This window comes from Hemitrygon akajei, chromosome 31, assembly GCF_048418815.1.
Source record: "Hemitrygon akajei chromosome 31, sHemAka1.3, whole genome shotgun sequence".
Classification (NCBI taxonomy): domain Eukaryota; kingdom Metazoa; phylum Chordata; class Chondrichthyes; order Myliobatiformes; family Dasyatidae; genus Hemitrygon; species Hemitrygon akajei.
Genome location: NC_133154.1, coordinates 26,249,841 through 26,275,493, shown reverse-complemented (window position 1 = coordinate 26,275,493; position 25,653 = coordinate 26,249,841). Strand labels below are relative to the sequence as shown.

General features: G+C 42.9%; 1 protein-coding gene across 1 annotated transcript in view; it reads right to left on the bottom strand.

Moving 5' to 3' along the window:
* The window catches only part of LOC140719431 (kinesin-like protein KIF18B), a 123,743-nt gene extending 110,315 nt beyond the window's left edge, over positions 1-13,428 (bottom strand). Inside the window, exon 1 of the mRNA XM_073034098.1 lies at positions 13,276-13,428. The gene's annotated coding sequence lies outside the window, so the exon portion shown is untranslated. The remainder of the gene's footprint in view (positions 1-13,275) is intronic.
* Positions 13,429-25,653: the final 12,225 nt, after the last annotated feature.

Genomic DNA, 25,653 nt, shown 5'->3' with positions numbered 1-25,653 from the left:
TATTTCCGTTTTTCCCTTTCGGGGCTCTTTTGAAGACCCTGACCTGGAGTTACATACTGACTTTGGTTCTTTGCGGGAATGGGACCTGCTGTCAGGGTTTTCACAACCGGCCGTTATATGACATGCCAAGGGCTCGGCCTAAGAGTTTGACTCGCCTTTGGAGGCCTAGGATCTCGGGGCTCTGGAGTCGGGCGGATCAACAGTAAGCGTCCGAACAGACCGGTGTGTCGTGGGCGCCAGAAGATGTTTGGCCGTGTGCCCAGAGACCTGAGATCTTTGGGCACAGAGCTCAGAAAAAGCGACACAACGGGCTTCTAACATCGTAAACCAGCCAGTTGTTTGTAATGTCTCCCCTCTCGCTGTGAAACGGAGACGTATCTTTCTCCCTTATTAAGGAGAGAACGAGCCTGTGGTATGTCGAATACCGGGTGAATGCGTAGTCTTTGGAGTACTGCAAGTCTGTGTCTTTGCTGTTGCTTTTGCTGCACGCTTGAGTGCTTGGTGGTGGGTGCCAATGAGGGGAGGGGGAATCGTTGCTTGTTGCGGCTTATGCGCAGGAGGGAGGGGAGCTGGGGGAACTTTGGGGTTCTAACATTTAACTGTCATTCATTCCTTGGGGCACTCCTCTGTTTTTATGGATGTTTGTGAAGAGAAAGCATTTCATTAAATTGTATACATTTCTCTGACATTAAATGTACCTTTGAAACAAGAGAATCAATGAAAGACCACCCAATTTGGGTGTTCAACCAGAGTGCAGAAGACAACAAACTGCAACTACTAAAAGAAAGAAATAATAATAAATAAATAAGCAATAAATCTCAAGAACATGAGATAAAGAGTCCTTGAAAGTGAGTCCATTGTTTGTGGGAACATTTCAATGATGGGACAAGTGAAGTTATCCCCATTGGTTCAAGAGCCTGATGGTTGAGGGGTAATAATTATTCCTGAACCTGGTTGTGTGGGTCCTGAGGCTCCTCTACCTTCTTCCTGATGGCCAGCAGTGAGAAGACACCATGTCATGCACTTTGGTAGTAGAAATAAATGTGCACACTATTTTCTAAACTGGAAGAAAATCCAAAAATCTGAGATGCAAAGGGACTTGGGAGTCCTTTGCAGAACATGGTCAAGGTTAACTTGCAGGTTGCGTCATCGTGAGGAAGGCAAAAACAATGTTATCATTCATTTCAAGAGGTCTTGAATACAAGAGCAGGGATCTGATGTTGAGGCTTTAAAAGGCACTGATGAGGCCTCATCTTGAGTATCATGAACAGTTTTGGGCTTCTCATCTAAGAAAAGAAGTGTTGGCATTCAAGAGGGTTCAGAGGCATTTCACAAAGATGATTCCGGGAATGAGAGTGTTGTCATACAAGGAACATTTGATCACTCTGGATCTGCAATCGCTGGAATTTAGAAGGATGAAGGGGGGATCTCATTGAAACATTTCAAATATTAAAAAGCCCAGACAGAGTAGATGTGGAAAAGGTGTTTCCCATGGTGGTTGAATCTCGGACAAGAGGCCCCAGCCGCAGGATAGAGTGGCATTTAAAACAGAGATAGGGAGAAATTTCTTTAGTCAGAAGGTGGTGAATTTGTGGAATTTGTTGCCACATGCAGCTGCGGAGGCCAGTTTGTTGGGTGTATTTAAGGTGGAGATTGATAGGTTCTTGATCAGACACAACGACAAGAGGTTCGAGGTGAAGGCCAGGGAATGGGGTTGAGGAAGGGAAGAAAGGATCAGCCATGATTTAATGGTGGAGCAGACTCTATGGGCCAAATGACTTAATTCTGCTCCTATGTCTTATGGTCTTAAGGTCCTGGTTGGTGGGTGTCCCTGATGATGGATGCTGCTTTCCTGCGACAGCGTTTCATATAGATATACTCAATGGTGAGGGCTTCACTAGTGATGGACTGGGTTGTATTTGTTTATTTGCAGGGTTTTCCATTCAAGGGCATTGGTGTTTCCATACCAGGCTGTGATGCAGCCAGTCAATATACTCGCCACCACACATATTTAGAAGTTGGTCAGAATTTTAGATGTCACGCTGAATGTTCGCAAACTCCTATGGAACTAGAGGCGCTGTTGTGCTTTCTTTGTAATTCCACTTATGTGCTGTGCCCAGCACAGGCTGTCCAAAATAACACCTGGGAACACAAATACAGTGGGCCCAATGGCCTCTTTTAGTGCTTTACCCTTCCAGAATTCCATGAATGGTAGTACTTAAAGCATGTTGTGAAAGTTTTTGAGACCCAGGCGCTGGAGTATTGATTACACACCTTGTCAAAAGAGGGAGCACTCTTTTGTCAGCCAATCAAAGTGTAACACTAAACAAGCTACAATCCAGGCGTTCAGTGGCTTGCCACATCTGGCTCTGATTAGTGACATCTCACTGGATTCTGGAATGAAAAAAAGAAGGAAAAAATTCTTCTTCCAGAACTTCCATGATGCGGACAAAAGGAAATGCAGCCTACTCGTGGTCAGAAAACAGATCCCTTCTTTGAAAAAGCTGTCCCAGGTGTTCACAGGTATCACTCCTATCAATTCATTTCAAATATTTCAACTTCAAAGACTTTCTGGGACAATGGGATTGTGACAGAATTTCAATTTAAGGATCTCTTGTTACATTATTTTGCAGTGCGGCGAACAGCTCAGGCAAAGATATCACTTACTTGCACCATGTATTAGAAATCAATTAATATTCATAATCTCCTTTAAAGAAGCAAACAAGAAACCCGAGCTGGAAGACAGAACATGATATGTCCCCTATAAATGGGTGTTCATAACCCAGCTCTAAGTTAATTGTGTCGCACTAGACTGTCCCAGCCACAGAGACGTGTTACACACACATGTTCACTTCGAACTGTGGCCATTCAGCCTTATCAATTGGCAGCAATTAAAGGCTTTGAACCAGGGGTTCCCCATGTGCTATTGAATGTGCTGGCTCTGGTTAGCTGACATTTTCGTCTTCTCCTTTTCTGAATGGAAGCCAAAACATGCTTGTCACCACAGAGTCCAGCCTGGGTCACAGATGCTGACAGATGGGTTGCATCGGTAATTTAGAGATTTTGGTTGATGTACCAGTTTCCAAGTACTACTGCACAAAACCTAGTTTTAAGAGTGTGAAGTATTTTTAAAGCTCATCTGCGTGTCACTTCCATGCTTAAATTGAACAGTTTTATGAGTAAGAAAGAAATCTGTGGGTCTGAAAGCATTAAAAGCGGCAACTGATTTGCTTATTTCTATTTGTTTCTGTGTGGTCCCTCCTGAAGTAGGAATATCTATCATCTCTAGGGAATGGTAGCGTAATGTTTGTTACTGGACCATTGATCCAGAGAGTGAGTCCAAATACCACTATGACAGCTGAGGAATTTACATTTGAGTAATTATTATTTAGGAAGGGTAAACATGAGACTTAATAGTTGTAAAGTAAAACAATCTGATCCACTATTGTCGGTCAAGGGAAAAAAAAATCAGTGTTTTTAGTCCAAACCAACTTGAATGTATTTGACTGTTAACTGACTTCTTAGTTGATGGTTCACGGTCTTTTTGTTTATTGGGATAGGCCCTTCCAGACCGTTGAGCCTTGCTGCCTAACAACCCCCTATTTAACCCTAGTCTAATCACAGGACAATTTACAATGACCAATTAACCCAACCTTTATATCTTTGAATTGTGGGAGGAAACTGGAGTACCCAGAGGAAATGGTCACAGGGAGAACGTACAAACTCCTTACAGACAGCGGCGGGAATTGAACCCGCGACACCTGCACCGTAAAGTGCTGTGCTAACCACTACACTGCCGTGCCGCCCCGGGCTGCTCTGAGAAACCCATTCTCATCGTTGTTCAATCACTGATTACATGTGTCCCTCATGTGGAGTTTTATTACTGCCTTGCAGTTTTGTCTTCCCTGTGTGGTCTGCTCTGAGAACAGATCGAGAACGTTGATTGAGACTGTGTGGAAAGATCAACCACCTGCTCCAATCTGCTCCTTAGCTCAGAATTCCTGCTGTGGGAAGGATTGAAAGGGGCAGAATTAATGGATAAAGCGTTAGTGGAAGTTGTTAATATGTGCAGTAAAGTGTCATGGTACATTGAACAGATCAAATTGTCAAGAGTTGAAATTGCTTCTACCATTGACAATTGAAAAGATTAGCCGCATCCCTTGCCAGCCTCATTCATGAGGAATTTCTGACTGATAAACAGTTGTGGACATGGTTGACTTGAACTGTTACCTCCCAGCACCTCTCACTATCTGCCGACTGTTAATGTTATCAAATTGTTGATGTCTGTATTACACATAACTGTTTGGCTTTTGATGTTTATCAGCAATATAAAGTATTTTGAAACAAGATTTTAATCTGCAGAGAGACGCTAATCCGAGGAAAGTGTATTAAGTGTGGAATTTGGTTTTTTAACTAGGTACCATTCATCAAAAAAGTTAGAATTTGTAACAACCCATTTCAGTGTTTAGAATCAGTGACTTGGTGTTTGTACAAGACAACATATCTCTCATCAGGTCTGCAGTAATGTGATGATAATCTTGAAGGAGTCATATTGAACTTGTTGATAAGATATAGAACACATTTCCAAAATCCTTCTCCCATTGGCATTAATGTGGTGTGCAGCATAGTGCTTATGCTACTGGTATAGAATAGAGAAGCCTAGAGTATTGATCAGGAAGCATGAGTTCAAATCACACCAGGAAAATCAAAATCAGCAATTAAATAGGAGGGAAGGCGAAAGGAAAGGTGAATGACAGGCCGCAGAATTAAAAAGAAAGTTGGGATCAGAATTGAAAATAGTGACACTATCAGATTGTTCTAATGTTTCATGTACTAACATGCTAACTGATTCAGTAACGTTGATCACGAAAGGAAATCTGTTTTTATCCAACCCAATGCAATGCAGTTAGATCTTAACAGTGCTTTGAAATGACCCAGAAAGACACTCAAACACTCAGACCTCAAAGTTAAAGATAAATTTGTTATCAAAGTACATATATGTCACCATATTCAGTCCTGGGATGTATTTTCTTGCAGGCATATGCAGTAAATCCAAGAAACACAATAGAATCAATGAAAGACCACACCCAACAGGACGGACAATCAATGTGCAAAAACAACAAATGGCGCAAATACAAAAATAAATAAATAGATAGATAGATAGATAGGCATTAAGTATTGAGAACATGAGGTGAGTAGCGGCTAATTGGAGATCCGAAGTGTGAGAAGACGTAGCTCACTCAGGTTCGCCGATTGAGCAGAAAAGGCATCGACTTGTGGCAGTTTGGTGTTTTAAGAAGTGGTCAATCAGCATTCAGGTTTGATTGGCAAGAAGAAATTAAAACAAGACAAGAACAAGCGGAGTGGCCAACATTGGAGGGGACATAGAGTGGGGATTTTGAGGCTTTAGCTCTTCGAGGCTTCAGCGGGGTGAGGCTTCTGTTGGAAAAATCGAAAAGCTGTACGTAGAGTTTTCCCCTACAGTTTATGTATTGATTTTCCTTCTTTATATTTCCTCGGTTAGAACAGTAAGAGTGAAGCAGGATGATTGAATGCTCCTTTTGTGGGATGTGGTAAGGCAGGGAGCCCTCCAGAGCCCCTGACAACTACAACTATGAGAAGTGCATCCAGCTGCAGCCTCTAACAAACCCTGTTAAGGAATTGGAGTTGGAACTGGATGAATTCCAGATCATTTCAGAGACTGAAGAGGTGATAGATAGAACACAGAGAGAGGTAGCTACACGCAAGGTGCAGGACACAGGAAAGGAGTTAAGGAGCCAATGCAAAGAACTCCTGTGTCCATTCCCTTCAACAGCAGGCATACCATTTTGGATACTTTGTGGGGATGACCTAGCAGAGGAAAATCATAGCAGTCAGGTTTTTGGCACTGAGTCTGGCTCTGTGATTCTGAATGGAAGTGGAGAGGAGAGGCAAGCTGTGGTGATAGGGGATTCATTAGTTAGGGGAATAGACAGGAGGTTCTGTGAATGAAAATCAGATTCCTGGATGGTGTGTTGCCTCTCAGGTGTCAGGGTCCAGGACACCTCAGATTGATCCCCAGCATTCTTAAGTGGGAGGGTGAGCAGCTAGAGGTCGTGGTCCATGTAGTTACTAATGACATGGGTAGGAAGAGTGATGAGATTCGGCAAAATGAGTTCAGGGAGTTGGGTGGTAAGTTAAAGGGCAGGATCTTGAAGATTGTGATCTCAGGATTGCTACCATGCCACGTGTTAGTGAGGCCAATAATAGGAAGATTTTACAGTTTAATACGAGATTAAGCAGTTGGTGTAGAAGAGAGGGCATCAGATGTTTGGATCATCGGGCTCTCTTGCAGGGAAGGTAGGACCTGTACAGAAGGGATGGCTTGCACCTGAACTGGAAGGGGACTAATATTCAATCAGGAAGGTTTGATAATGCTGCAGGGAGGGGGGATGCAGTTAAACTAGAATTGCAGGGAGATGAAAACCTTCGTTTTCAAGAGATATTGAGGCCCTGGTTAAGAAAAAAAATGAGGTGCATAGCAGGTACAGTCAGGTAGGAACAAATGAGGTGCTATGGTGTATAAAAAATACAAGAAAATACTTAAGGAAATCAGGAGGGCTGAAAGAAGACATGAGGTTGCCCTAGCAGACAAGGTGAAGGAGAATCCCAAAGGAGTCTTCAAATATGGCTAAGAGCAAAATGATTGCAGGAGTCAAAATTGATCCTCTGGTAATCTATGTGTGGAACCAAAAGGGATGGGGGAGATGTTAAATACATTTTTTGCATCTGTATTTACTCAGCAGGTGGCCACAGACCCTATAGAAGTGAGGCAAAGCGGCATCAACTTCATGGACCCTGTACAGATTAGAGAGGAGGAGGTGTTTGCTGTCTTGAGGCAAATTAGGGTGGATAAATCCCCAGGGTCTGATGATGTGTTCCCTTGAACCCCATGGGAGACAAGTGCAGAAATTGCTGGGGCCCTAGTATTGATATTTAAATCATAATTAGCAACAGGTGAGGTATTGGAAGATAGACAATGTTGTCCAACTATTTAAGAAAGGCTCTTAAAAATAAACTCTTAAAAATATAGGCCGGTGAGCCAGACATCAGTAGTAGGAAAGTTATTGGAAGGTATTCTAAGGGACTGGATATATGAATATTTGGATAGATTAGGGACAGATTAGGGATAGTCAACATGGCGTTGTGGGAGAAGCCAGAGAGTGGTAGTAGATAGTTGCCTCTCTGACTAGAGGCCTGTGTAGGGATTGGTGCTGCATCCATTGTAGTTTGTCATCTAAGTCAATGATCTGGAAGATAATGTGGTTAAAGGGATCAGCAAATTTGCAGATGGCACCAAGAACAGAGGTGCAGTGGACAGCAAGGATCGTAAAGAAAATTTTTAGCATATTGGCCTTCATAAATGAAAGTTCTGAGTACAGGAGATGAGATGTTATGTTGAAGTTGTATAAGACATTGGTGAGGCCTGATTTGGAGTATTATGTACAGTTTTGGTCACTCTCCTACAGAAAAGATGTAAATAATGCTGAAAGAGTACAGAGAAAAGTTGCTGGGACTGGGTTATAAGGAAAGATTGAATAGGTTAGGACTTTATTCCTTGGAATGTCAAAGATGGAGGGGAGATTTGATAGAGATATACCAAATTATGAGGGGTATAGATAAGGTAAATGCAAGCAGGCTTTTTCAACTGAAGTTTGGTGGGGCTACAAATGGAGATTATGGATTAAGGGTGAAAGGTGAAAACATGAGAAGTTTAAGGGGAACATGAGAGGAAACCTCTTCACTCAGTGGAATGAGCTTCCAGTGCAAGTGGTGCATGCGAGCACAATTTCAACATTTAAGAGAAGTTTGGATAGGTACATGGATAGTAGAGATATGGAGGGTTGTGGTCCCGGTGCAGCTTAAATGCTTCGGCATGGACTTGTTGGCCCAACGGGCCTGTTTCTGTGCTGTACTTTTCTATAAATATATGAAGAATCCTTGAAAGTGAGTCCATTGTTTGTGGGAATCGTTCAGTGATTTGCGAATGATATTGAGGGAAGTTATCTCCTCTGGTTCAAGACCCTCATGTTTGAGGGGTAATAAGTATTCCTGAAACTGGTGACATCAGTCCTGAGGCTGCTGTACCTCTGTGATGACAACAGCAAGAAGAGGGCATGACCTGGCTGGTGGGGGTCCTTGATGATGGATGCTGCTTTCCTACGACAGTGGTCCGTGTAGGTGTGCTTAAAGGTGGGGAGGGCTTTACCTGTGACAGACAGGGCAGTATCCACTACTTTTTGTGGGATATTCCATTCAAGGGCATTGGTGTTTCCATACCAGACTGTGATGCAACCAGTCAGTATACTCTCTACCACACTTTTATAGAAGTTTGTCAAACGTTTAGATGTCGTGCCAAATCTTTGTAATTCTCTAAGGAAGTAGAGACACTGCCATGCTTTCTTCATAATGGCACTTACGTGCTGGACCCAGGGCAGGTCTGCTGAAATGATAGCACCAGGCAATTTAAAGTTGCTGTCCTTCTCCACCTTTGATCCTCTGATGAAAGCTGGCCCTTGGATCTCTGGTTTCAAAAATCAGCACTTTGGTCTTTCTGACATTGTTGCCACTCAGCCAGATTTTCAATCTTCCTCCCATATGCTGAATAGTCACCACTTTAGATTCAGCCAACGACAGTGGTGTTGTCAGTAAACTTGAATTTGGCACTGGAGGTAATAAATGCAGACATATCCAGCAATGCACACAATCAAAGTTCAAAAAGTTCAAGCTACATTTATTTTCTAAGTATGAATACATTATACAACCTTGAGATTCGCCTCCTAACAGGCAGACACAAAACAAAGAAACTCAAAAGAACCCATTAAAAAAAGACCATCAAGCACCCAATGTGCAGAGAAAAAAAGAACAAATCACGTGAACAATAAACATAAACAAATAGCTGAAGTCCCCAAAGAGAGTCTATCCACAGGCCCTTAGATCAAAGCAGTGAGCTGAACTGACCTGACCCTCACCTCGACACCCGATTCCCTGACCTTTCCAATCTGGCTTCGGGCTTAAATTGTTGTCCAAACATCAAGTTCTGTCTCTTTGATGTGCTCTGGGGCCTGGACACCACCGCCTCGATTTAGCCTTTCCGATTTGGCCAGGCGCTTACATTGTCATCCAAACACTGGGTTGAGTCACTTCGGTACATTCTGGGGCTTGACCCTACTGCCCTGATTTGACCTGTACCAATTTGATCTTTCCAATTTAGAATGGCTCTTGAATCAATTGAACCTCAGATCTTTCTCGCTTTTGGCGACAGGACCACTGGCTCGCCTCAACTCTGTTCTGCCACATCGAATTGCCTCCAAGTTCAAAGGAAAGTTACAGACTATTGTTTGCAATTATTATTTACCAGAAAAAGAGTGATTAACAAAGTATTTATTTGTTTTCCTTATTTCATTGGCCACCATCTTAAACTGGAACCATGGACACAAAAAGCCCACTCTTAGTCACCTTCGATTCTCTGAATTTTTCCTGGTTTGGGAAAATCTGTGAATGTCCTAAAAGTCCTTAATTCAAAACAGTAACAAAACCAATTAGCTCCTTTTGGGAATGTTTTGCCCTTCGGGAAAGTGGAATTTAGAAATAAAATGCAAATTACTTTTACAATGTTTGACATGTAGAGACTGAGCTTGTGTGTTTAGGAGCAGGACTTGAGATGCATGTGTATTCCTAATGACATAATCACACAGAAAGTCTGTAATGCGAATACTAAATTAATATTACTAATTTCATAGAGTGTGACAAAGATTAGTAGATTTAGTATTTTTTAAAAAATGCTTCTGTATTTTTATTTTGTTTATTTACAATATATCATGACATTATAATTACTACCCAGCTTTCCTTGGACAGTCAGTGGGATCCCGGGTGACTTGTTTCCACTCCATTTCAAAGATATGAAATAATCCAGTACAGCAGGAATTCTTTGGCTCTGGTCTTTACACACCGGCGACCATGTTTTTCTGCTCCAGTGGCAGTGTGGCTGTGGATTGGACACCAGGTTGTGCTGCTCGGATCTGGTGCACGCATAAAAACTAAACACACAGGTCTATTTCATTTTGTCCCCATCTTCTTTGTTGGCTGCCTTTCCTCTCACCTCTTACCCCTCGTGCTTCAGCTGCCCCTCTCTCATTGCACCCACCCCCCGAGTCAACCCCCCCCCACCAGCTCCGACCCTCCACACACTTCTTCTAGCTCTTCCTCTTCAAGACGCAAGATCCAGATTTATCACACGTACATCGAAATATACCCGGTGAAATGCGGTGTTTTCCTCTAACAACTAACACTGATGGCTGGGCGCCACACATTCCAGCGCCAACATAGCATGCCCACAATGGTCAGCAGAACCACACAGGGCACAACAACCAACAGAACAACAACAGCATAACAAGCCCTGTTCCTCCCTCTCATCCATCACCCGCACAGTCCGCCAACCTCAGGACAGGCCTCTTCACCACCCACCCCCACCCCCCCCACCCCAACCCGGGACCCCATCTTCCAGCAAATGTTTGTCGTCAGTCAACAAGACAAGATCACATCCACCGTCACTCTTCAAGGCTCTCCCCGGAGTGCAATCCCACTTCCTGTCCCACCACCACGTAGCCACGTTAACTTAAACCTGCATTCTTGTTCTGACCTCTGTGCCTGTCCTGGTAAGTCACGGGAGCTGTCTAGTTGATGCAGCTTAACGCTGTCAGATGGCATCCTCTTGGTGCTCTGTGCATGGGCTCCTGTGCCCCAGAATTACTGCAGTCTCACTTGCATACTTGGAATATTCTGCTCATTAGACAATGCAGAGGAGATTTGCCAGGGTGCTGCTGGGGTTAGAGGACATGCCCAATGAGGAGAGGCTCAGCAAACTAAAGGAGGAGGAGAGTGGATTGATGCAGGTGTAGAAAATGATAAGAGGCATAGATAGACTGAGATCCAAAGACAATTTCCCAGGGGGTGTCATTTTAAGGAGATTTGAGGAAAGTATAGAGGGAGGTCAGGTAAGTTTTTTACAAAGGGAGTGGTGTGTGTGTGTGGGTTATGCTGCCAGGGATGGTGGGAGAGGCAGATAGATTAGGGACATTTACAAAACCCCTAAATAGGCACATACATGATAGAAAAATGGAGGGGTGTGTAGGAGGGATGGGTTAGATTGCTCTCGAGTAGGTTTAAAGTTCAGCGCAACATTGTGGGCTGAAGGGCCTGTACTGTGCTATTATTTTTTAGGTTCTGTGTAGCTTAAATTCACAGAACCTCTCTCTCCTATGATTCCCACAATGTCCTCCTGTCACTGTATCAAAAATTTATCAATAGAACATCTTTCAAGATTCAAACCGTATTTTGAAATGTTACAGGAAAGTTGATAGACAGTATTTCATCTTGAGACGCAGTAGAAGGTATGGATGGAAATCGGTTTAAAAGGAGGAGTGAGAAGCGGAAAGGTTTAGGGGAGGCAAGAGGGGAGGAGAGAATGAGGAAGGTTGTGGGTAGGGGAGGAAAGGACAAGTGGAATGGTTTAGGGGAGGGAAGAGGGAAGGAAGTGGGTAGGGGTGAAGGAGGAGGGAGAAGCAGAAAGGTTTAGGTGAGGGCAGGGGGAGGATGGAATGAGGAAGGTTGTGGGTAAGGGAGGGAAGAGGGAGAAGCAGAACTGTTTAAGGGATGGAAGAGGAGAGGAAGGAATGAGGAAGGAGGTGGGTGGGGGAGGGAAGAGGAGAAGCAGAAAGGTTTAGGGGAGGAGAATGAGGAAGGTTGTGGGTGGGGGAAGGGAAGAGGGAGAAGTGGAAAGGTTTAGGGGAAGGAAGAAGGGAGGAAGAACGAAGAAGGAGGTGGGTAGGGAGCGGGAAGGGAATGGAGTGAGGGAGAAGTTGGGGAGAGGTGAGGGAGGGGTTCAGGGGAGGAATTCCAGTACTGAGGTCTTGGCAGCTGAAGGTTGAGCCACAGAGGGGGAATGGTTAATATTGGGTATGGCCGCATTGCTTAAACTGGAGAGGTGCAGTTGAGGTTGAAAGAACTGGAAGAGGTTAGAGAAGTCGGGAGTTATGAAGCTGTAGAGAGTTTACAATAAACACTTTTAAACTGAGATATTACCAGATGTCAATCTATATAGATTATCAATCATCATGTTAACTCTTTTCTAAAGAAAGTAATAAACTTCCTTGGATTAATATATAAACACTTATATCATTGAGTTTATCTTCCGCAGTCTTCTGGAATGTTTACATACTGCTGAATGTCATCATAAACCCAACATTTTAGGAACAGCTTCTTCCCCTCTGCCAACAGATTTCTGTACGGTCCATGAACACCACCTCGTTATTTCTGGTTTGCGGTGTTTGTTTATTTTTAAAATGGTAATTTATAGTAATGTTTTATGCCTCGCACTGAACTGCTGCCGCAAAGGAACACATTTCTCGATGCATGTCAGTGATACTAACTGTGATTCTGATTCCGTACCTGAATCTTTACAAGAGGGTTAATATTTCATACGGAATGGCCATTGGAATGGAGTCAAGGCTTAAAGGAGTGTTGTGAGAGAGGAGAGATCAGTCAGATCAGCAACCACTCAAACATCATCATACTCAAATCTACACTGTATACTGAGAGCCCCTTTATATTTCTTTATTAGCTAAACATGACCAAGTTTCGTTATATTTCATGGATAGTTTTTAAAAAGTGGGGGGCTCCGGGCTAAACTGCTTATTCACATATCTTACTGAGGCCATAACAAATTCAACACAGCCCTGATCCTGAACTTCAATACCACCTGCTGAGGAGCAACAGAAGTCTTGTTAAATAAGCCTATGCAAATATTTATTAATGAGGATTAAGCACAATGACACCTTCAGCTTCCAGGTGGCAGATGTATTACTTTGTCACAGGGTAAGAATTTCTGTGAGACACAAAATGCTGGAGGAACTCAGCTGGCCAGGCAGCATCTATGGAAAAAAGTACAGTCAGCTCGAAACATTGACTGTTTACTCTTTTCCATAGATGCTGCCTAGCCTGCTGAGTTCCTTCAGCATTTTGTTGTGTTGCTTGGATTTCCAGCATCTGCAGATTCTCTCTTTTTTAAGAATTTCCATAAATTTATCCAAAGTCAACTAAGTATATTATTATAAGTAAATATTTACATCAAACCCTTTCTTTTTGCAATCAGAACTCCTCCCTGTACTACAAATATGTGAATTAAACATAGTGCCAGACTTGAAGCAGTTGCTCTGAATTATATTTAATACTCACTGAATGAATGTAGAAAGTTGCTTCCACTTTCACTGCTGAGCTTATTTAAGTTTGGAAAGGTGTGTCTCCGTGAAAATTCAGTCTCTAGGTGAGAAGTCGTCATGGTTTTTTAAAGGAACGTTTTGCTCGGAGTTGAATCTGAGTGCTCTGCGTGCACCAAAATCCACAAAGTTAATGTCGATTACATGGGATAATTGCTGCAGTCACACTGACAGTTTTGTGCTTTACCCCAGAACTTAAAGGGAACAGATGCACAGGCAAGTACTCCCGAGAGCTGGCCTAACAAACCACAAATCCCACAGTGGTAATTTAAATTCAGATAGTAATCTGCAAACTGGAAGGCAAAAGCAACAGTGATGATGATCATGAAAACATCTAAATATCCTTCAACCTGCTGTCCTTGCCCAGTCTAATTCATGTGAAACTTCCCACTCCACCTGGCTGACTTTTAAAAAGACTCAGAAGAGGTCTTACAAGCCACTCGGCAGTACATGAACTAATACATCCAATGAACTTAAGTGCTTCAAAAAGACGTCTTATCAAGGAGAGTTAAATAAAAAGGCAAGTAAATACTGGCCTTGCCAGTGATGACTGGATCCTGGCAACTATTTAAGAAGAAAGAAAATTGTTTAGTGTGAACACAGGATAGAAGTCATAGAACACTACAGCGCAGAAGCAGGCTCTTTGGCCCATCTAGCCCATGCCAAACTAATAATTTGTCTAGTCCCATTGACCTGCACCCAGACCATAGGCCTCCATACTCCTTCCATCCATGTACTTATGCAAAATTCTCCTAAATGTTGACATTAACCCTGCATTCACCACTTCTACTGGCAGCTCGTTCCACATTCTCACCTCTCTCTGAGTGAAGTTGTTCCCCCTCATGTTCCACTTAAACATTACACCTTTCACCCTTAACTCATGACCTCTGGTTGTAGTTTCACCCAACCTCAGCAAAAAAAGCCTGCTTGCATTTACCCTGTGCATACCCCTCATAATTTTGTATACCTCTATCAAATCTCCCCTCAATCTTCTATGTTCCAGGGAATAAATTCTTATCCTATTCAACCTTTCCCTAAACTCAGTGCTCAAGTCCCAGCAACATCCTTGTAAATTTTCTCTGCACGCTTTCAAACTTGTTTACATCTTTCCTGTAGGAGGGTGACCAAAATTGCACACAATATTCCAAGTTAGGCCTCACCAACGTCTTATAAAATTTCAACCTAACATCCTAACTCCTGAACTTAATGCATTAATTTATGAAGGCTAATGTGCCTTTAGCTTTCTCAACGACCTTATCTACCTTGGACTCCACTTTCAAGGAATTATGGATCTCTATTCCCAGATCCCTCTCTTCTATATTACTCCTTTTGTGTGCAGTTTTGGTCGCCTACATACAAGAAAGATGTAAACAAGGTTGAAAGAGTACAGAGGAAATTTACAAGTATGTTGCCGGGTCATGAGGACCTGAGTTATAAGGAAAGATTGAACAGCTTAGGAGTGTATTCTTTAGAACGTAGAAGATTGAGAGGAGATCTGATAGAGGTGTACAGAATTAAGATGAGTATAGATGGGGTACATGCAAGCAGGTTTTTCTACTGAGGTTGTGTGGGACTACAATCAGGGGTCATGGCTTAAGGGTGAAAGGTGAGAAGTTTAAGGGGAACATGAGGGAAGCCTCTTCACTCGGAGGGCTGTAAGAGTGTGGAATGAGCTGCCAGAACAAGTGGTGCTTGCAATCTACATTTCAACACTTATGAGAAGTTTGAATAGGTACATGGATAGTAGGGATATGGAGGGCTATGGTCCCAGTGCAGATGGATGGGAATAGGCAGTTTAAATGGTTTTGGCATGGACTAGATGGGTTGAAGGGCCTGTTTCTGTGTTGTAGTTCCTTTTGACTGCTCACCATGTAAGACCTACCCTGACTGCTCCTTCCAAAGTGCAACACCTCAGGCTTGTCTACATTAAATTCCATCTGGCATTTTTCCAGCTGGACCAGATTCCACTGCAAGCTCTGATAGCCTTCCACACCTTCCCCAGTAAATCCTTAGGATTAAGAACTGCTGTGTACCCTCCTTGTCACTTCCCTTGTTTAAATAGATTATGGTTTATCTGCACCTTACTGTCCTTTGGGTGTAATTCACAGTACATTTCCCAAACAGAATTTTTTTTATCAATGTCATTTTTAAGATTTTACAGCTGAGCCCTGGACTCCAGACTTTTTGGGAAAAGAATTCACAATATTATTGCCTTTTGTATAGTGTTATAGAGCCTTCAATGTACCAAGTCTATACAGATCATCCAGCACTCATTTGCACTAATTCCACTCTAATCCAATGTTATTCTCCCCCATGTTCTATCAACTCCCTCCACCAGACACTCTTTCTCTCAACTACACACTGATGGCTATTTACAGTGGCCCATTAACTTACCAGCCTGCACATCTCAGGGGAATGGGGAGAAATGGAACAATGGGGAGGGCCCTAGTGGAGGACTTGGTCAAATGGTGCAAAAGCTGAATCATCTGCAGCTGAATATCAGTAACACAAAGGAGATGGTGATAGACTTTAAAAAGACTAAGCCTGCACTGCACCCTGTTACTATTGATGGTGAGGACGTGGATGTGGTGAGGACCTACAAGTACCTGGAGGTGCACCTGGATGACAGGCTTGAGTGGAACACCAACACAGAAACTGTGTACAAGAAGGGCCAGAGTTGTCTCTTCATCCTGAGGAGACTGAGGTTCTTTGGAGTACACAGGCTTCTCCTTCACATGTTCTACCAGTCTGTTGTCGCCAGTACAATCTTCTATGCAGTGGTTTGCTGGGGCAATGGCATCAATGCGGGTGATGCCAACAGGCTCAATAAACTGATGAGAAAGGCTGGCTCTGTTATAGGAATCAAATTGGACACACTGGGGGCTGTGGTAGAACAAAGGACCCTAAGGAAAATCCTGGCAATGTTTCTCACCCTCTGCATGCCACCTTGGCTGAACAGAGGAGCACTTTTAGTAATAGACTAAGACAACTGTGCTGTTCCAAAGAGCGCTATATGAGGTCATTCTTACCCTCGGTCGTTAGGCTCTATAATGAGTCAATCTATAGCCAGGAAAGTGATGACCCTGTCCGGTTAGACTGTTTGTGGTAGCTTACTTTTTATTTATTCTTCTTATTTATTTTCTAATATTTATATCTGTGCACTTAAAATGCTAATGTGACACTGTAATTTCCTTTGGGAGCAATGAAGTACCAACCTATCTGTGGATATCCAAACAGTCACAGAGGGAACACGTAAACTTCGCTCGGACACCGCCAGCCATCGGGCTGAAGCCCGGGTCACGGGAGCCGTGAGGCAGTAACTCTACCATGCTGCTGAGTGGCCCCCTGGTAACTCCCAGCTCAGTTCTAATTTTCATAATTTCCTCTCGATCCTGCCTTCCTCTGCACGATTTTAGGATTTGCCTAAACAAACTGTGTCATTCTGAGAAAGAAAATCTGTACGTTTGCTGAATATTTCATGAATATGCAGGTGCACATTCAAGTGTTTCAACATCTTTGTTAATTTGATCTATTATATCCTGCCCAGAAGTTTATGAAATATAATTATTCATAAATGTCTTCAGTAGAATGTTTTGAAATTTTGTTTATCTTGGCATATGTCTGCATCAGTTTCTGTATTATGTATAAAATGATGAGAGGCATTGATTGTGTGGATAGTCAGAGGATTTTTCTCAGGGCTGAAACAGCTAACATGAGAGGGTACAGTTTTAAAGTGCTTGGAAGTAGGAACAGAGGAGATGTCAGGGGAAAGTTTTTTTACGCGGTGAGTGCGTGGAATGGGCTGCTGGTGACGGTGGTGGAGGCGGATATGATAGGGTCTTTTAAGAGACTTCTAGATAGGTACATGAAGCTTAGAAAAATAGAGGGCTAAGGGTAACCTTAGGTAATTTCTAAGTAAGTACATGTTCCGCACAGCATTGTGGGCCAAAGGGCCTGTATTGTGCTGTAGGTTTTCTATGTTTCTATAAAGTGAGTCGTTAGCTTAAAATCCAATGAAAGTAAGGGCAGGAATTTATTCCGAAGAGAATGTGTTAGAAGAATGTAAAGAAATCAGTGTAGGATTGATTACGTTCATTTCTTGCGCAAGTAGTAAGACTGCCATTTAGTAGAGATTATTGCAATTTTTTAAAAAAATTATTCCATCTGACATGTTGCCCTTTGGTCATCCACCTTAAAAAAGAACAGGTCTCATAGTTTAAGATTTATTTGTTTCTTGCTGATTTGCCTTTAGTTTGCAATAATATTTCTGTGCATTGAACCTACAAGTAATAGTTCAAACTGTTGACCATAAAGACTCTGGGAAATACCCTCTTCTCATTACTACCATTGGGAAGGAGGTACAGGAGCCTGAAGACCCATACGTAGTGATTCAGAAGTAGCTTCCTCCACTCTGCCATCATGTATACACCATCTTGTATTTCCCTTTTAACACACTGATTATTTATTTTTGTTATTTATAGATTTTTATGCCTTTGCAATGTATAGCTGTCTCTTTCAGAATTCTGTGGTGTAGTTCATCTGATCCAGGTAATTGATTTACCTTCAGGCCTTTCAGTTTCCCAAGCTCCTTCTCCTTAGTAATAGTGACTGCAATCACATCTGCCCCTGGCACTCTGAAAATTCTGGCAAACTGCTGGTGTCTTCCATGTTGAAGTCTGATGCAAAATACTTAAGGAGTTCATCCGCTGTTTCTTCATCTCCCCATTACTACCTCTCCAGCACCATTTTCCAGCTGAACAATATCCACTCTTGCCACACATTATATCCACACATTATATCTGAAGAAAACTTTTGGCATCCTCTTTTATATTATAGGTTAGCTTATCTTCACAATTTCATCTTTTCTTTCCTTAAAGTTCCTTTTTTAGTGGTATCCAGTCAGTTTTTAAAAGCTAACTCTTGACCCATTGTGAAACTTAGTTTAGTTGAGTGTTATGATGTTGAGCTCCACTCCCTTGTACTACCTCAATGGAGTGCCCGAGGAAAATTGATGAATTAAAGGGGATCTCCCTGACTTGCGATCCAGTGCCAGGCTGTTATTTGCTTTAGGAGGCTGTTTTAAATCATATTGCTGCAGCTTTATTAAAAACCTGGTTGGACTGAGAGAGCCAGAAGACAGATGTGCCTGGAGCAGTGCTGACAGAATTCCCTGGCAACTTTCTGCCGGACTGTTGCACGGAGAATGACATCATTATATGTGTGTCTGACACTGAAAATTTGTCAACCATGAAAGTGCAATGCGTGGCTGTGTCTGCCTGGATGAACTCCCAGATTAATGCAGTTCAGTTAGGAGATTACTGTGATCGTGTTGCACCTCTACAAAAAAAAGTATCTCCTTAAGTGGTGAAAGCAGCACTGAGATTTTAACCTATTGATTTTTTTTGTTAGATTTATTGTTTGTTGTTCTGCAAGAAGGGAAAAGAAGCTTTTGGATTGTATCATTCATGAGCTCAATGTGTTTCTTCTTTTGCCTGTTATGCTGCTGGTGTTCAGTGGCAGCAATGAAAGTCCGCTGTATTTGGTAGCACTCATGGCTTCTGTCCCTTCCTCTTGGCTTGCTGTCAATCATGCAAGTCACGGGTGGGGACTCAGGAAAATCATCACACACGGGTGCAGAGACATTCTTCATTGCTCTGTCCATAAGAACTTAGGTTGACCAGTCAGGGTTGTTAACCATGAGGTGAGCTCCCGAACCTGGAGGAGTGGTGGAACACTCTTATGTCTGGCCTTTGACCTGTTTGGCATGGTTGACCCTACCAAGAGCCAAAGCGTAAATCCCTGACTCCAGCCAGCACAGCTGTCTGGGTCATTGAGGCATACAAACCTCCAAACTACAACAAGGTTGCGGTCCTCTTGGAGGGCAACATGTTTCACAGTCCGTTAAATAATTGTCTTTTTGCAGCCATTATTCCAGTGAGGGAGACACAGTGAGGGTACAGTAAGCTCCCAAAAGAAATTGCAGTGTGTGGGAAGTTTAGACACTGAAAAACGTCCCTTTGTTTTTTATTTCAAAATACTGTAGTGAAATCCTTTCTGTCAGAATGTACACCCTGCGGCCACTTATGAGGTGCCTCTGGTACCTGAGGAATGGCCACTGAGTGTATGTGTATGGTCTTCTGCTGCTGGACCCCATCCACTTCAAGGTTCAATATGTTGTGCATTTGGAGACGCTCTTCTGTACACCACTGTTCTAAGGCGTGGTAATTTCTGTCACTGACGCCTTCTTGTCAGCTTGAACTGGTCTGGCCATTCTCCTCTGACCTCTCTCATAAACAGGGCATTTCTGTCCACAGAACTGTAAACACCACAGAGCATTCTCTGTAAACAGTAGAGACTGTTGTGCATGAAAATCCCAGGAGAGCAGCAATTTCTGAGGTACTTAAACCACCCCATCTGGCACCAACAATCATTCCGCTGTCAAAGTCACTTAGATCACATTTCTTTCCCACTCTGATATTTGGTCTGAACAGCAACTGAACCTCTTGACTATGTCGGCATGTGTTTGTGCATTGAGTTGCTGCCACATGATGGGCTGATATTTGCATTAGTTGCACAAGCATACCTGATAATGTGGCCACTGGGTATAATATTCATCTGGGGGTTAACATCTCATTTGAGGGACAGTATCTCTAGCAACGCAGTGCACTGGAAACTGGGGAGGAACAAAGTTACATCCAATAGCGTCTTGAGCGGAAATGTAAAACACCATTATTGATGGGACCTGGCATATTTCTGAGTAGCAGCATGGTTTTACATGATTCACCCGTGGAGTCTGAATAGTTTCCACTTTGGCCTGAAACTGCTTGCCAGAGCTCTAGCTGTGAGTCTGAAACAGACCCTAACACTTATGAGTCAACAAGCTAATAGCAACCTGTTATTATGTTGCTCTTTTCCTTTGTGCTACCATCCTGCTCTGTCGTAATGAAATGATCTACGTGCATGACATGCTAAACAAAATTCTTCACCGCCCCTCCCCCCGGTACATGTGAAAATAATAAAACAATTTATCAATTCTGTTTTTCATGAAGCTGTCTCTTCACTTTGATTTTACTTGATTAAAGTTGCTAATTTGTGCATTTGAATTTTCCAGTTGGTCACGATCTTTCACTTGTTTTTTTTCATGTAAGTGATGATGATGAAGATATTTAAATATTGAAATATTAAAAATTTAAGTATGTTGAACAAGTTAGGTCTTTATTCTTTGGAGCGTAGAAGGTTGAGGGGGGACTTGATAGAGGTATTTAAAATTATGAGGGGGATAGATAGAGTTGACGTGGATAGGTTTTCCATTGAGAGTAGGGGAGATTCAAGCAAGAGGACATGAGTTGAGAGTTAGGGGGCAAAATTTTAAGGGTAACACAAGGGGGAATTTCTTTACTCAGAGAGTGGTAGCTGTGTGGAATGAGCTTCCAGTAGAAGTGGTAGAGGCAGGTTTGGTATTGTCATTTAAAGTAAAATTGGACAGGTATATGGACAGGAAAGGAATGGAGGGTTATGGGCTGAGTGCAGGCCAGTGGGACTAAGTGAGAGTAAATGTTTGGCATGGACTAGAAGGGCTGAGATGGCCTGTTTCCGTGCTGTAATTGGTAATTGTTATATGGTTATATTTAATGGTTGCATCAACCTTCTCAAAGTTCGATGTGTTTTTTCCCTGAGTAATATACTGCATGTTTTTCCATGCTGAATTGAGTTCTAAGACTCTCAAATTAATTGGTCTATCCTCTTTAGTATTTTCCATTCTCATTGTAGGCTTTGCCTCAGTTACCACTCCAACAGCGTCCTTTGATCGCCTGTGGACCCATTTACATCTTTGGCCAAGGTAGAAAGCCTCCCAGTTCTGCCGAAGGGACTCGGCCCGCAACGTGCAGTGTACATTTTTCCATAGATGCTGCCTAGCTTGCTAAGGTCCTCCAGCATATTGTGTGTGTTGCTTGGATTACCAGCATCGGCAGATTTTCCCTTGTTTGTAGAAGCCTCTCCTTGGTCTTGGGAATCTTGGGCTTCAATTCCTGCTCAGCCACATCGTCTGCAATCTCTTTCACGGTGTCCTCGGACCTGGGTGTCTCACTGGAAGTGGAGATCTGGCTTTTCAGCTGGAATTCTGTAGAGCTTTGTTCAGCAGTTACAATGACATTTGCTCAACATCAGTGATAGTAAACCTGCTTCTGATTCTGATTCAATGCTCTGCAGCTCAACTGAATTCTCTGTGCTAGAGCACATGACTGGAGATTGTACGGGTAACACTGCCATACAGTGAAGGTTCATGGTTTGAGGCAAAACCCCAACAAATTCATCCTCTTCATCCCATGGCATTTCAGGAAAGATACTGGCATGGATAGAGGAATGGCTGACAGGCAGGAGGCAGTGAGTGGGAATACAGGGGGCCTATTCTGATTGGCTGACAGTGACTAGAGGTGTTCCTCAGGGGGCCGGTATTGGGACTGCTGCTTTTCACATTGTTTGTCAGTGATTTAAATAATGGAATTGATGGCTTTGTGGACAAGTTTGCAGATGATACAAAGATAGGTGGAGGGGTAGGTAGTGCCAAGGAAGCAATTTGATTGCTGAAGGACTTAGACAGATTGGAAGAATGGGCAAAAAGTTGGCAGATGGAATACAGTGTTAGGAAATATAGGATAATGCATTTTGGTAAAAGGAACAAAAGTGCAGGCTGTTATCTAAATGGGGAGAAAATTCAAATATCAGAGGTGCAATGAGTCTTAGGAGTTTTCATGCAAGACTCCCAGAGGGTTAATTCACAGGTTGAATCTGTGGTAAAGAAGGCAAATGTAATGTTGGCATTCATTTCAAGGGGAATAGAATATAAAAACAAGGAGATAATGCTGATGCTTTATAAGACATTAGTCAGGCTGCACTTGGAGTATTGTCAACAGTTTTGGACCCCATATCTCAGAAAAGATGTTTTGTCATTGGAGAGAGTCCAGAGGAGGTTCACGAGGTTAACATACGAGGAGCATTTGGCAGCTTTGGGCCTGTACTCACTGGAATTTAGAAGGATGAGGGGGGATCTCATTGAAACCTACCAAATGTTGAAAGGACTAGATAAGTTGGATGTGGAGAAGATTTTTCCTGAGGTGAGGGTATCCAGAACTAGAGGGCACAGCCTCAAAATTGTGGGGTGACCCTTTAGAACAGAGTTAAGGAGGATTTTTTTAAGCCAGAGAGTCGTGAATCTGTGGAATGTTCAGCCACAGACAGCTGTGGAGGTCAAGACCATGGGTATATTTAAAGTGGAAGTTGATAGTTTCCTGTTAGGCCATTGAAGGTTATGGCGAGTATGGGGTTGAGTGAGATCCAGGATCAGCCACAATCGAATGGCGGAGCAGACTCGATGGGCTGAATGGTCTAATTCTGTTTCTATGTCTTATGGTCTTAAGTTTCAATGTTCAGCGCAGATCTAATTATCAGTACTAACTCCATGTAAATATCTGCGTCCCACTTCACACCGATAGTTTGCGGAAATTCATTGTCTCTGGCTGGCAAGCTAAGGCAGCTGGTAGTTATTTCTTCCCCACTGTTATTCTGCTTGGACCCACACCTGGACCATAATATTCCATACCTCCTCCCATCTATGTGCATATTCAGACTTCTCTTAAATGTTGCAATTGAACCCCCATCCTCCACTTCTGCTGGCAGCTCATTCCACACTCTCACCATCCTCTGAGTGAAGAAGTTCCCCTTCAATATTTCATCTTTTACCCTTAATCCATGACTTCTGGTTCTAGTCTCTCGCCTGCTTGCATTTACCCTATCAAAATCCTCATATCTCTCTCAAATATGCTCTCGTTCTCCTATGCTCCAGGGAATAAAGTCACAGAGCACTACAGCAGTGTGGGAAATTGGCCATCCTTCCACATCCCAAAAACTGGCCACTGTACATTGCTCCTAGTGCAGTAGAATCTGGAATAGTTGATCGGAATGTGGAATGTGAGAAAGTGGTTTGGAGTAGGATGGGTGTTAAAATGGCTGCTTGATGGTCTGCATTGACTTGATGAACCTCAAGGCCTGTTTTGGTGTTATTTTGCTCTAGGCCTCATTAACTGAGCTTTTCTAACATCTGTGAGCCACAAGCCATCCACATTGCTCTAATCAACCTGGTTCCAACTAACCCCCAAAATAACCTTCTTAATTCCCTCTCTCACCCTTTCCATTCCTTTTTATACAAGAGAGGAGTTGGCTCCCTGTCAGGGTAGTGGAAGCAAAGCCAACAAGGCCAGAAAGTGTTTCAGCTGTCATTCTGGCTGCATCAGAGAACCAGGGACCTGAGCTTTGAGGGGCACTGTGAGGAGCTTTTAGGCTCTATCTGTGATCACGCCATTTCTGCTGGAGCCCTCTAGTCCTCGTTCATATCCCAGAGACTTGCTGGTAGGTTGATTGCTGACTATAACTAATGCTTAGTGTAGCTAAGTGATGAAAGAACCAAAGGGAAGTGAGAGAGAATGAGTTACACGGCCACGGGGAAGTTAGGGTTGGGAGGTAGGACTGGTGAAATTGGTGTGCTGAGAGCACTGTGTTGAGAGCCAACATGGACCAATGGGCAGAAAGGCCGTGTATTGTAATTAGGAAGGAAAATTGCCTATGCGCTTGAAGAGCAAGTCATCTGAAGAGTTATGAGGAAAGACTAGGATAGAACTAGTAGATCACCCCACAAGTACTGGCAAAGGTGAGAATGCTGATCTACCAAATATCGAGCCATAGAATACAGAGATCTCAGAAATGTGACTTTTCAATATTAGTTCCAAATCATTGCCAGATCTGGGGAAAAATACTTCTTCCCTTCTCGGTCATTGACCTGAACGTGACCCTAATGAGCAGATTGGGTTTCCCTTTGTCCTGCAGTGAGTTTCAAAGTTCACAGTAAATTTATTATCAAAGTACATATTTCATTTTCTTGTGGGCATACTCAGTTAATCCACAGTAGAGTAATAACCACAATAGAATCAATGCAAGACCGCGTTCAGTGAACAAAAGGCAGCAAAACGTGCAAATATAAAAAGAAAGAAAGAATAATAATAAATAAGCAATAAATATCAAGAACGAGAGATGAAGAGTCCTTGAAAATGAGTCCATTGGTTGTGGGAACATTTCAATGATGGAGCAAGTGAGGTCGAGTGAAGCTATCCCCTTTTGTTCAAGAGCCTGATGGTTGACGGGTAATAACTGTTCCTGAACATGGTGGTGTGAGTCCTAAGGCTGTTCTACCTTCTTCCTGATTGCAGCAGTGAAAAGAGAGCATGTCCTGAGTGGTGGAGGACCCTGACGATGGATGCTGCTTTCCTGCAACAGTGTTTTGTCTAGATTTGCTCAATGGTTGGGCTAGATCCACGGCTCTATGTAACACTTTCCTTTCAAGGGCTTTGGTGTTTCCATGCCAGGCTGTGATGCAGCCAGTCAATACTCTCCACTGCACATCTATAGAAGTGCATCAGAGATTAAGATGTCGTGATGAATCTTCATAAATCTTCATGAAGATTCATAAATCTTCATAAGGAAGTAGAGGCATTGCTGTGCTTTCTTCATAATTCAAAATTTAGACATTTTGAATGATTTCAACATTTAAGAGAAATTTGGATAGGTACATGAATGGGAGGGGTATGGAGGGCATTGGTTCAAGTGGGGGTCAAAGGGACTAGGCACAGTCTAGATGGGCCGAAGAATCTGTTTCTGTGCTGTATTGCTCTATGTGTGGAGAGAAGCACTGCCTCCACCCACTGCCCTACATGCTGAGTTCATTCAGCCTATTATTGTCAGTCAAACATGATTTCCTGTCCTCTGGAAATTTAGCCAAGATCAGGAACATGCCAGTAACAAACAATCTCTGGCGGAACTCAGCAGGTCGAGCAGCATCTGTGGGAGGAAAGGGAATGTCAGAATTTCATGTTGACTCCTTGCCTCAGGACTCACTAAGCATATAAACCAGTCATACCAATCCTTGACTTGATACCCTTTTGTGATGAGAATGGGCATTATCTGCATCAACAGCAAAAACACTGTGTCACTTCAGGACCTAGGCTCAGTCCAGGACTGACTTTAAGCAGCGAGGAGACAAATTGAAACTGCTTCTGAGTTTTAAAGCCAGTAATGAAGTGATTCAGGCCTCTGGGAGGAAGCAACAGTATTAGGGAATGAGTTGTACTCAAGACTAACAACATTGAGACAGAAATTCCCTTTTGATTATTGTGGGGGGCAGGGGGATGGGTGTGGGTGGCTGGATGTACTGAAAAGAAACACTTTTTGCTGTAATTTCCTTTCAAGTTTATTGTCTGTCTCCCAGGAGCTGAATGCAGACAGGGGC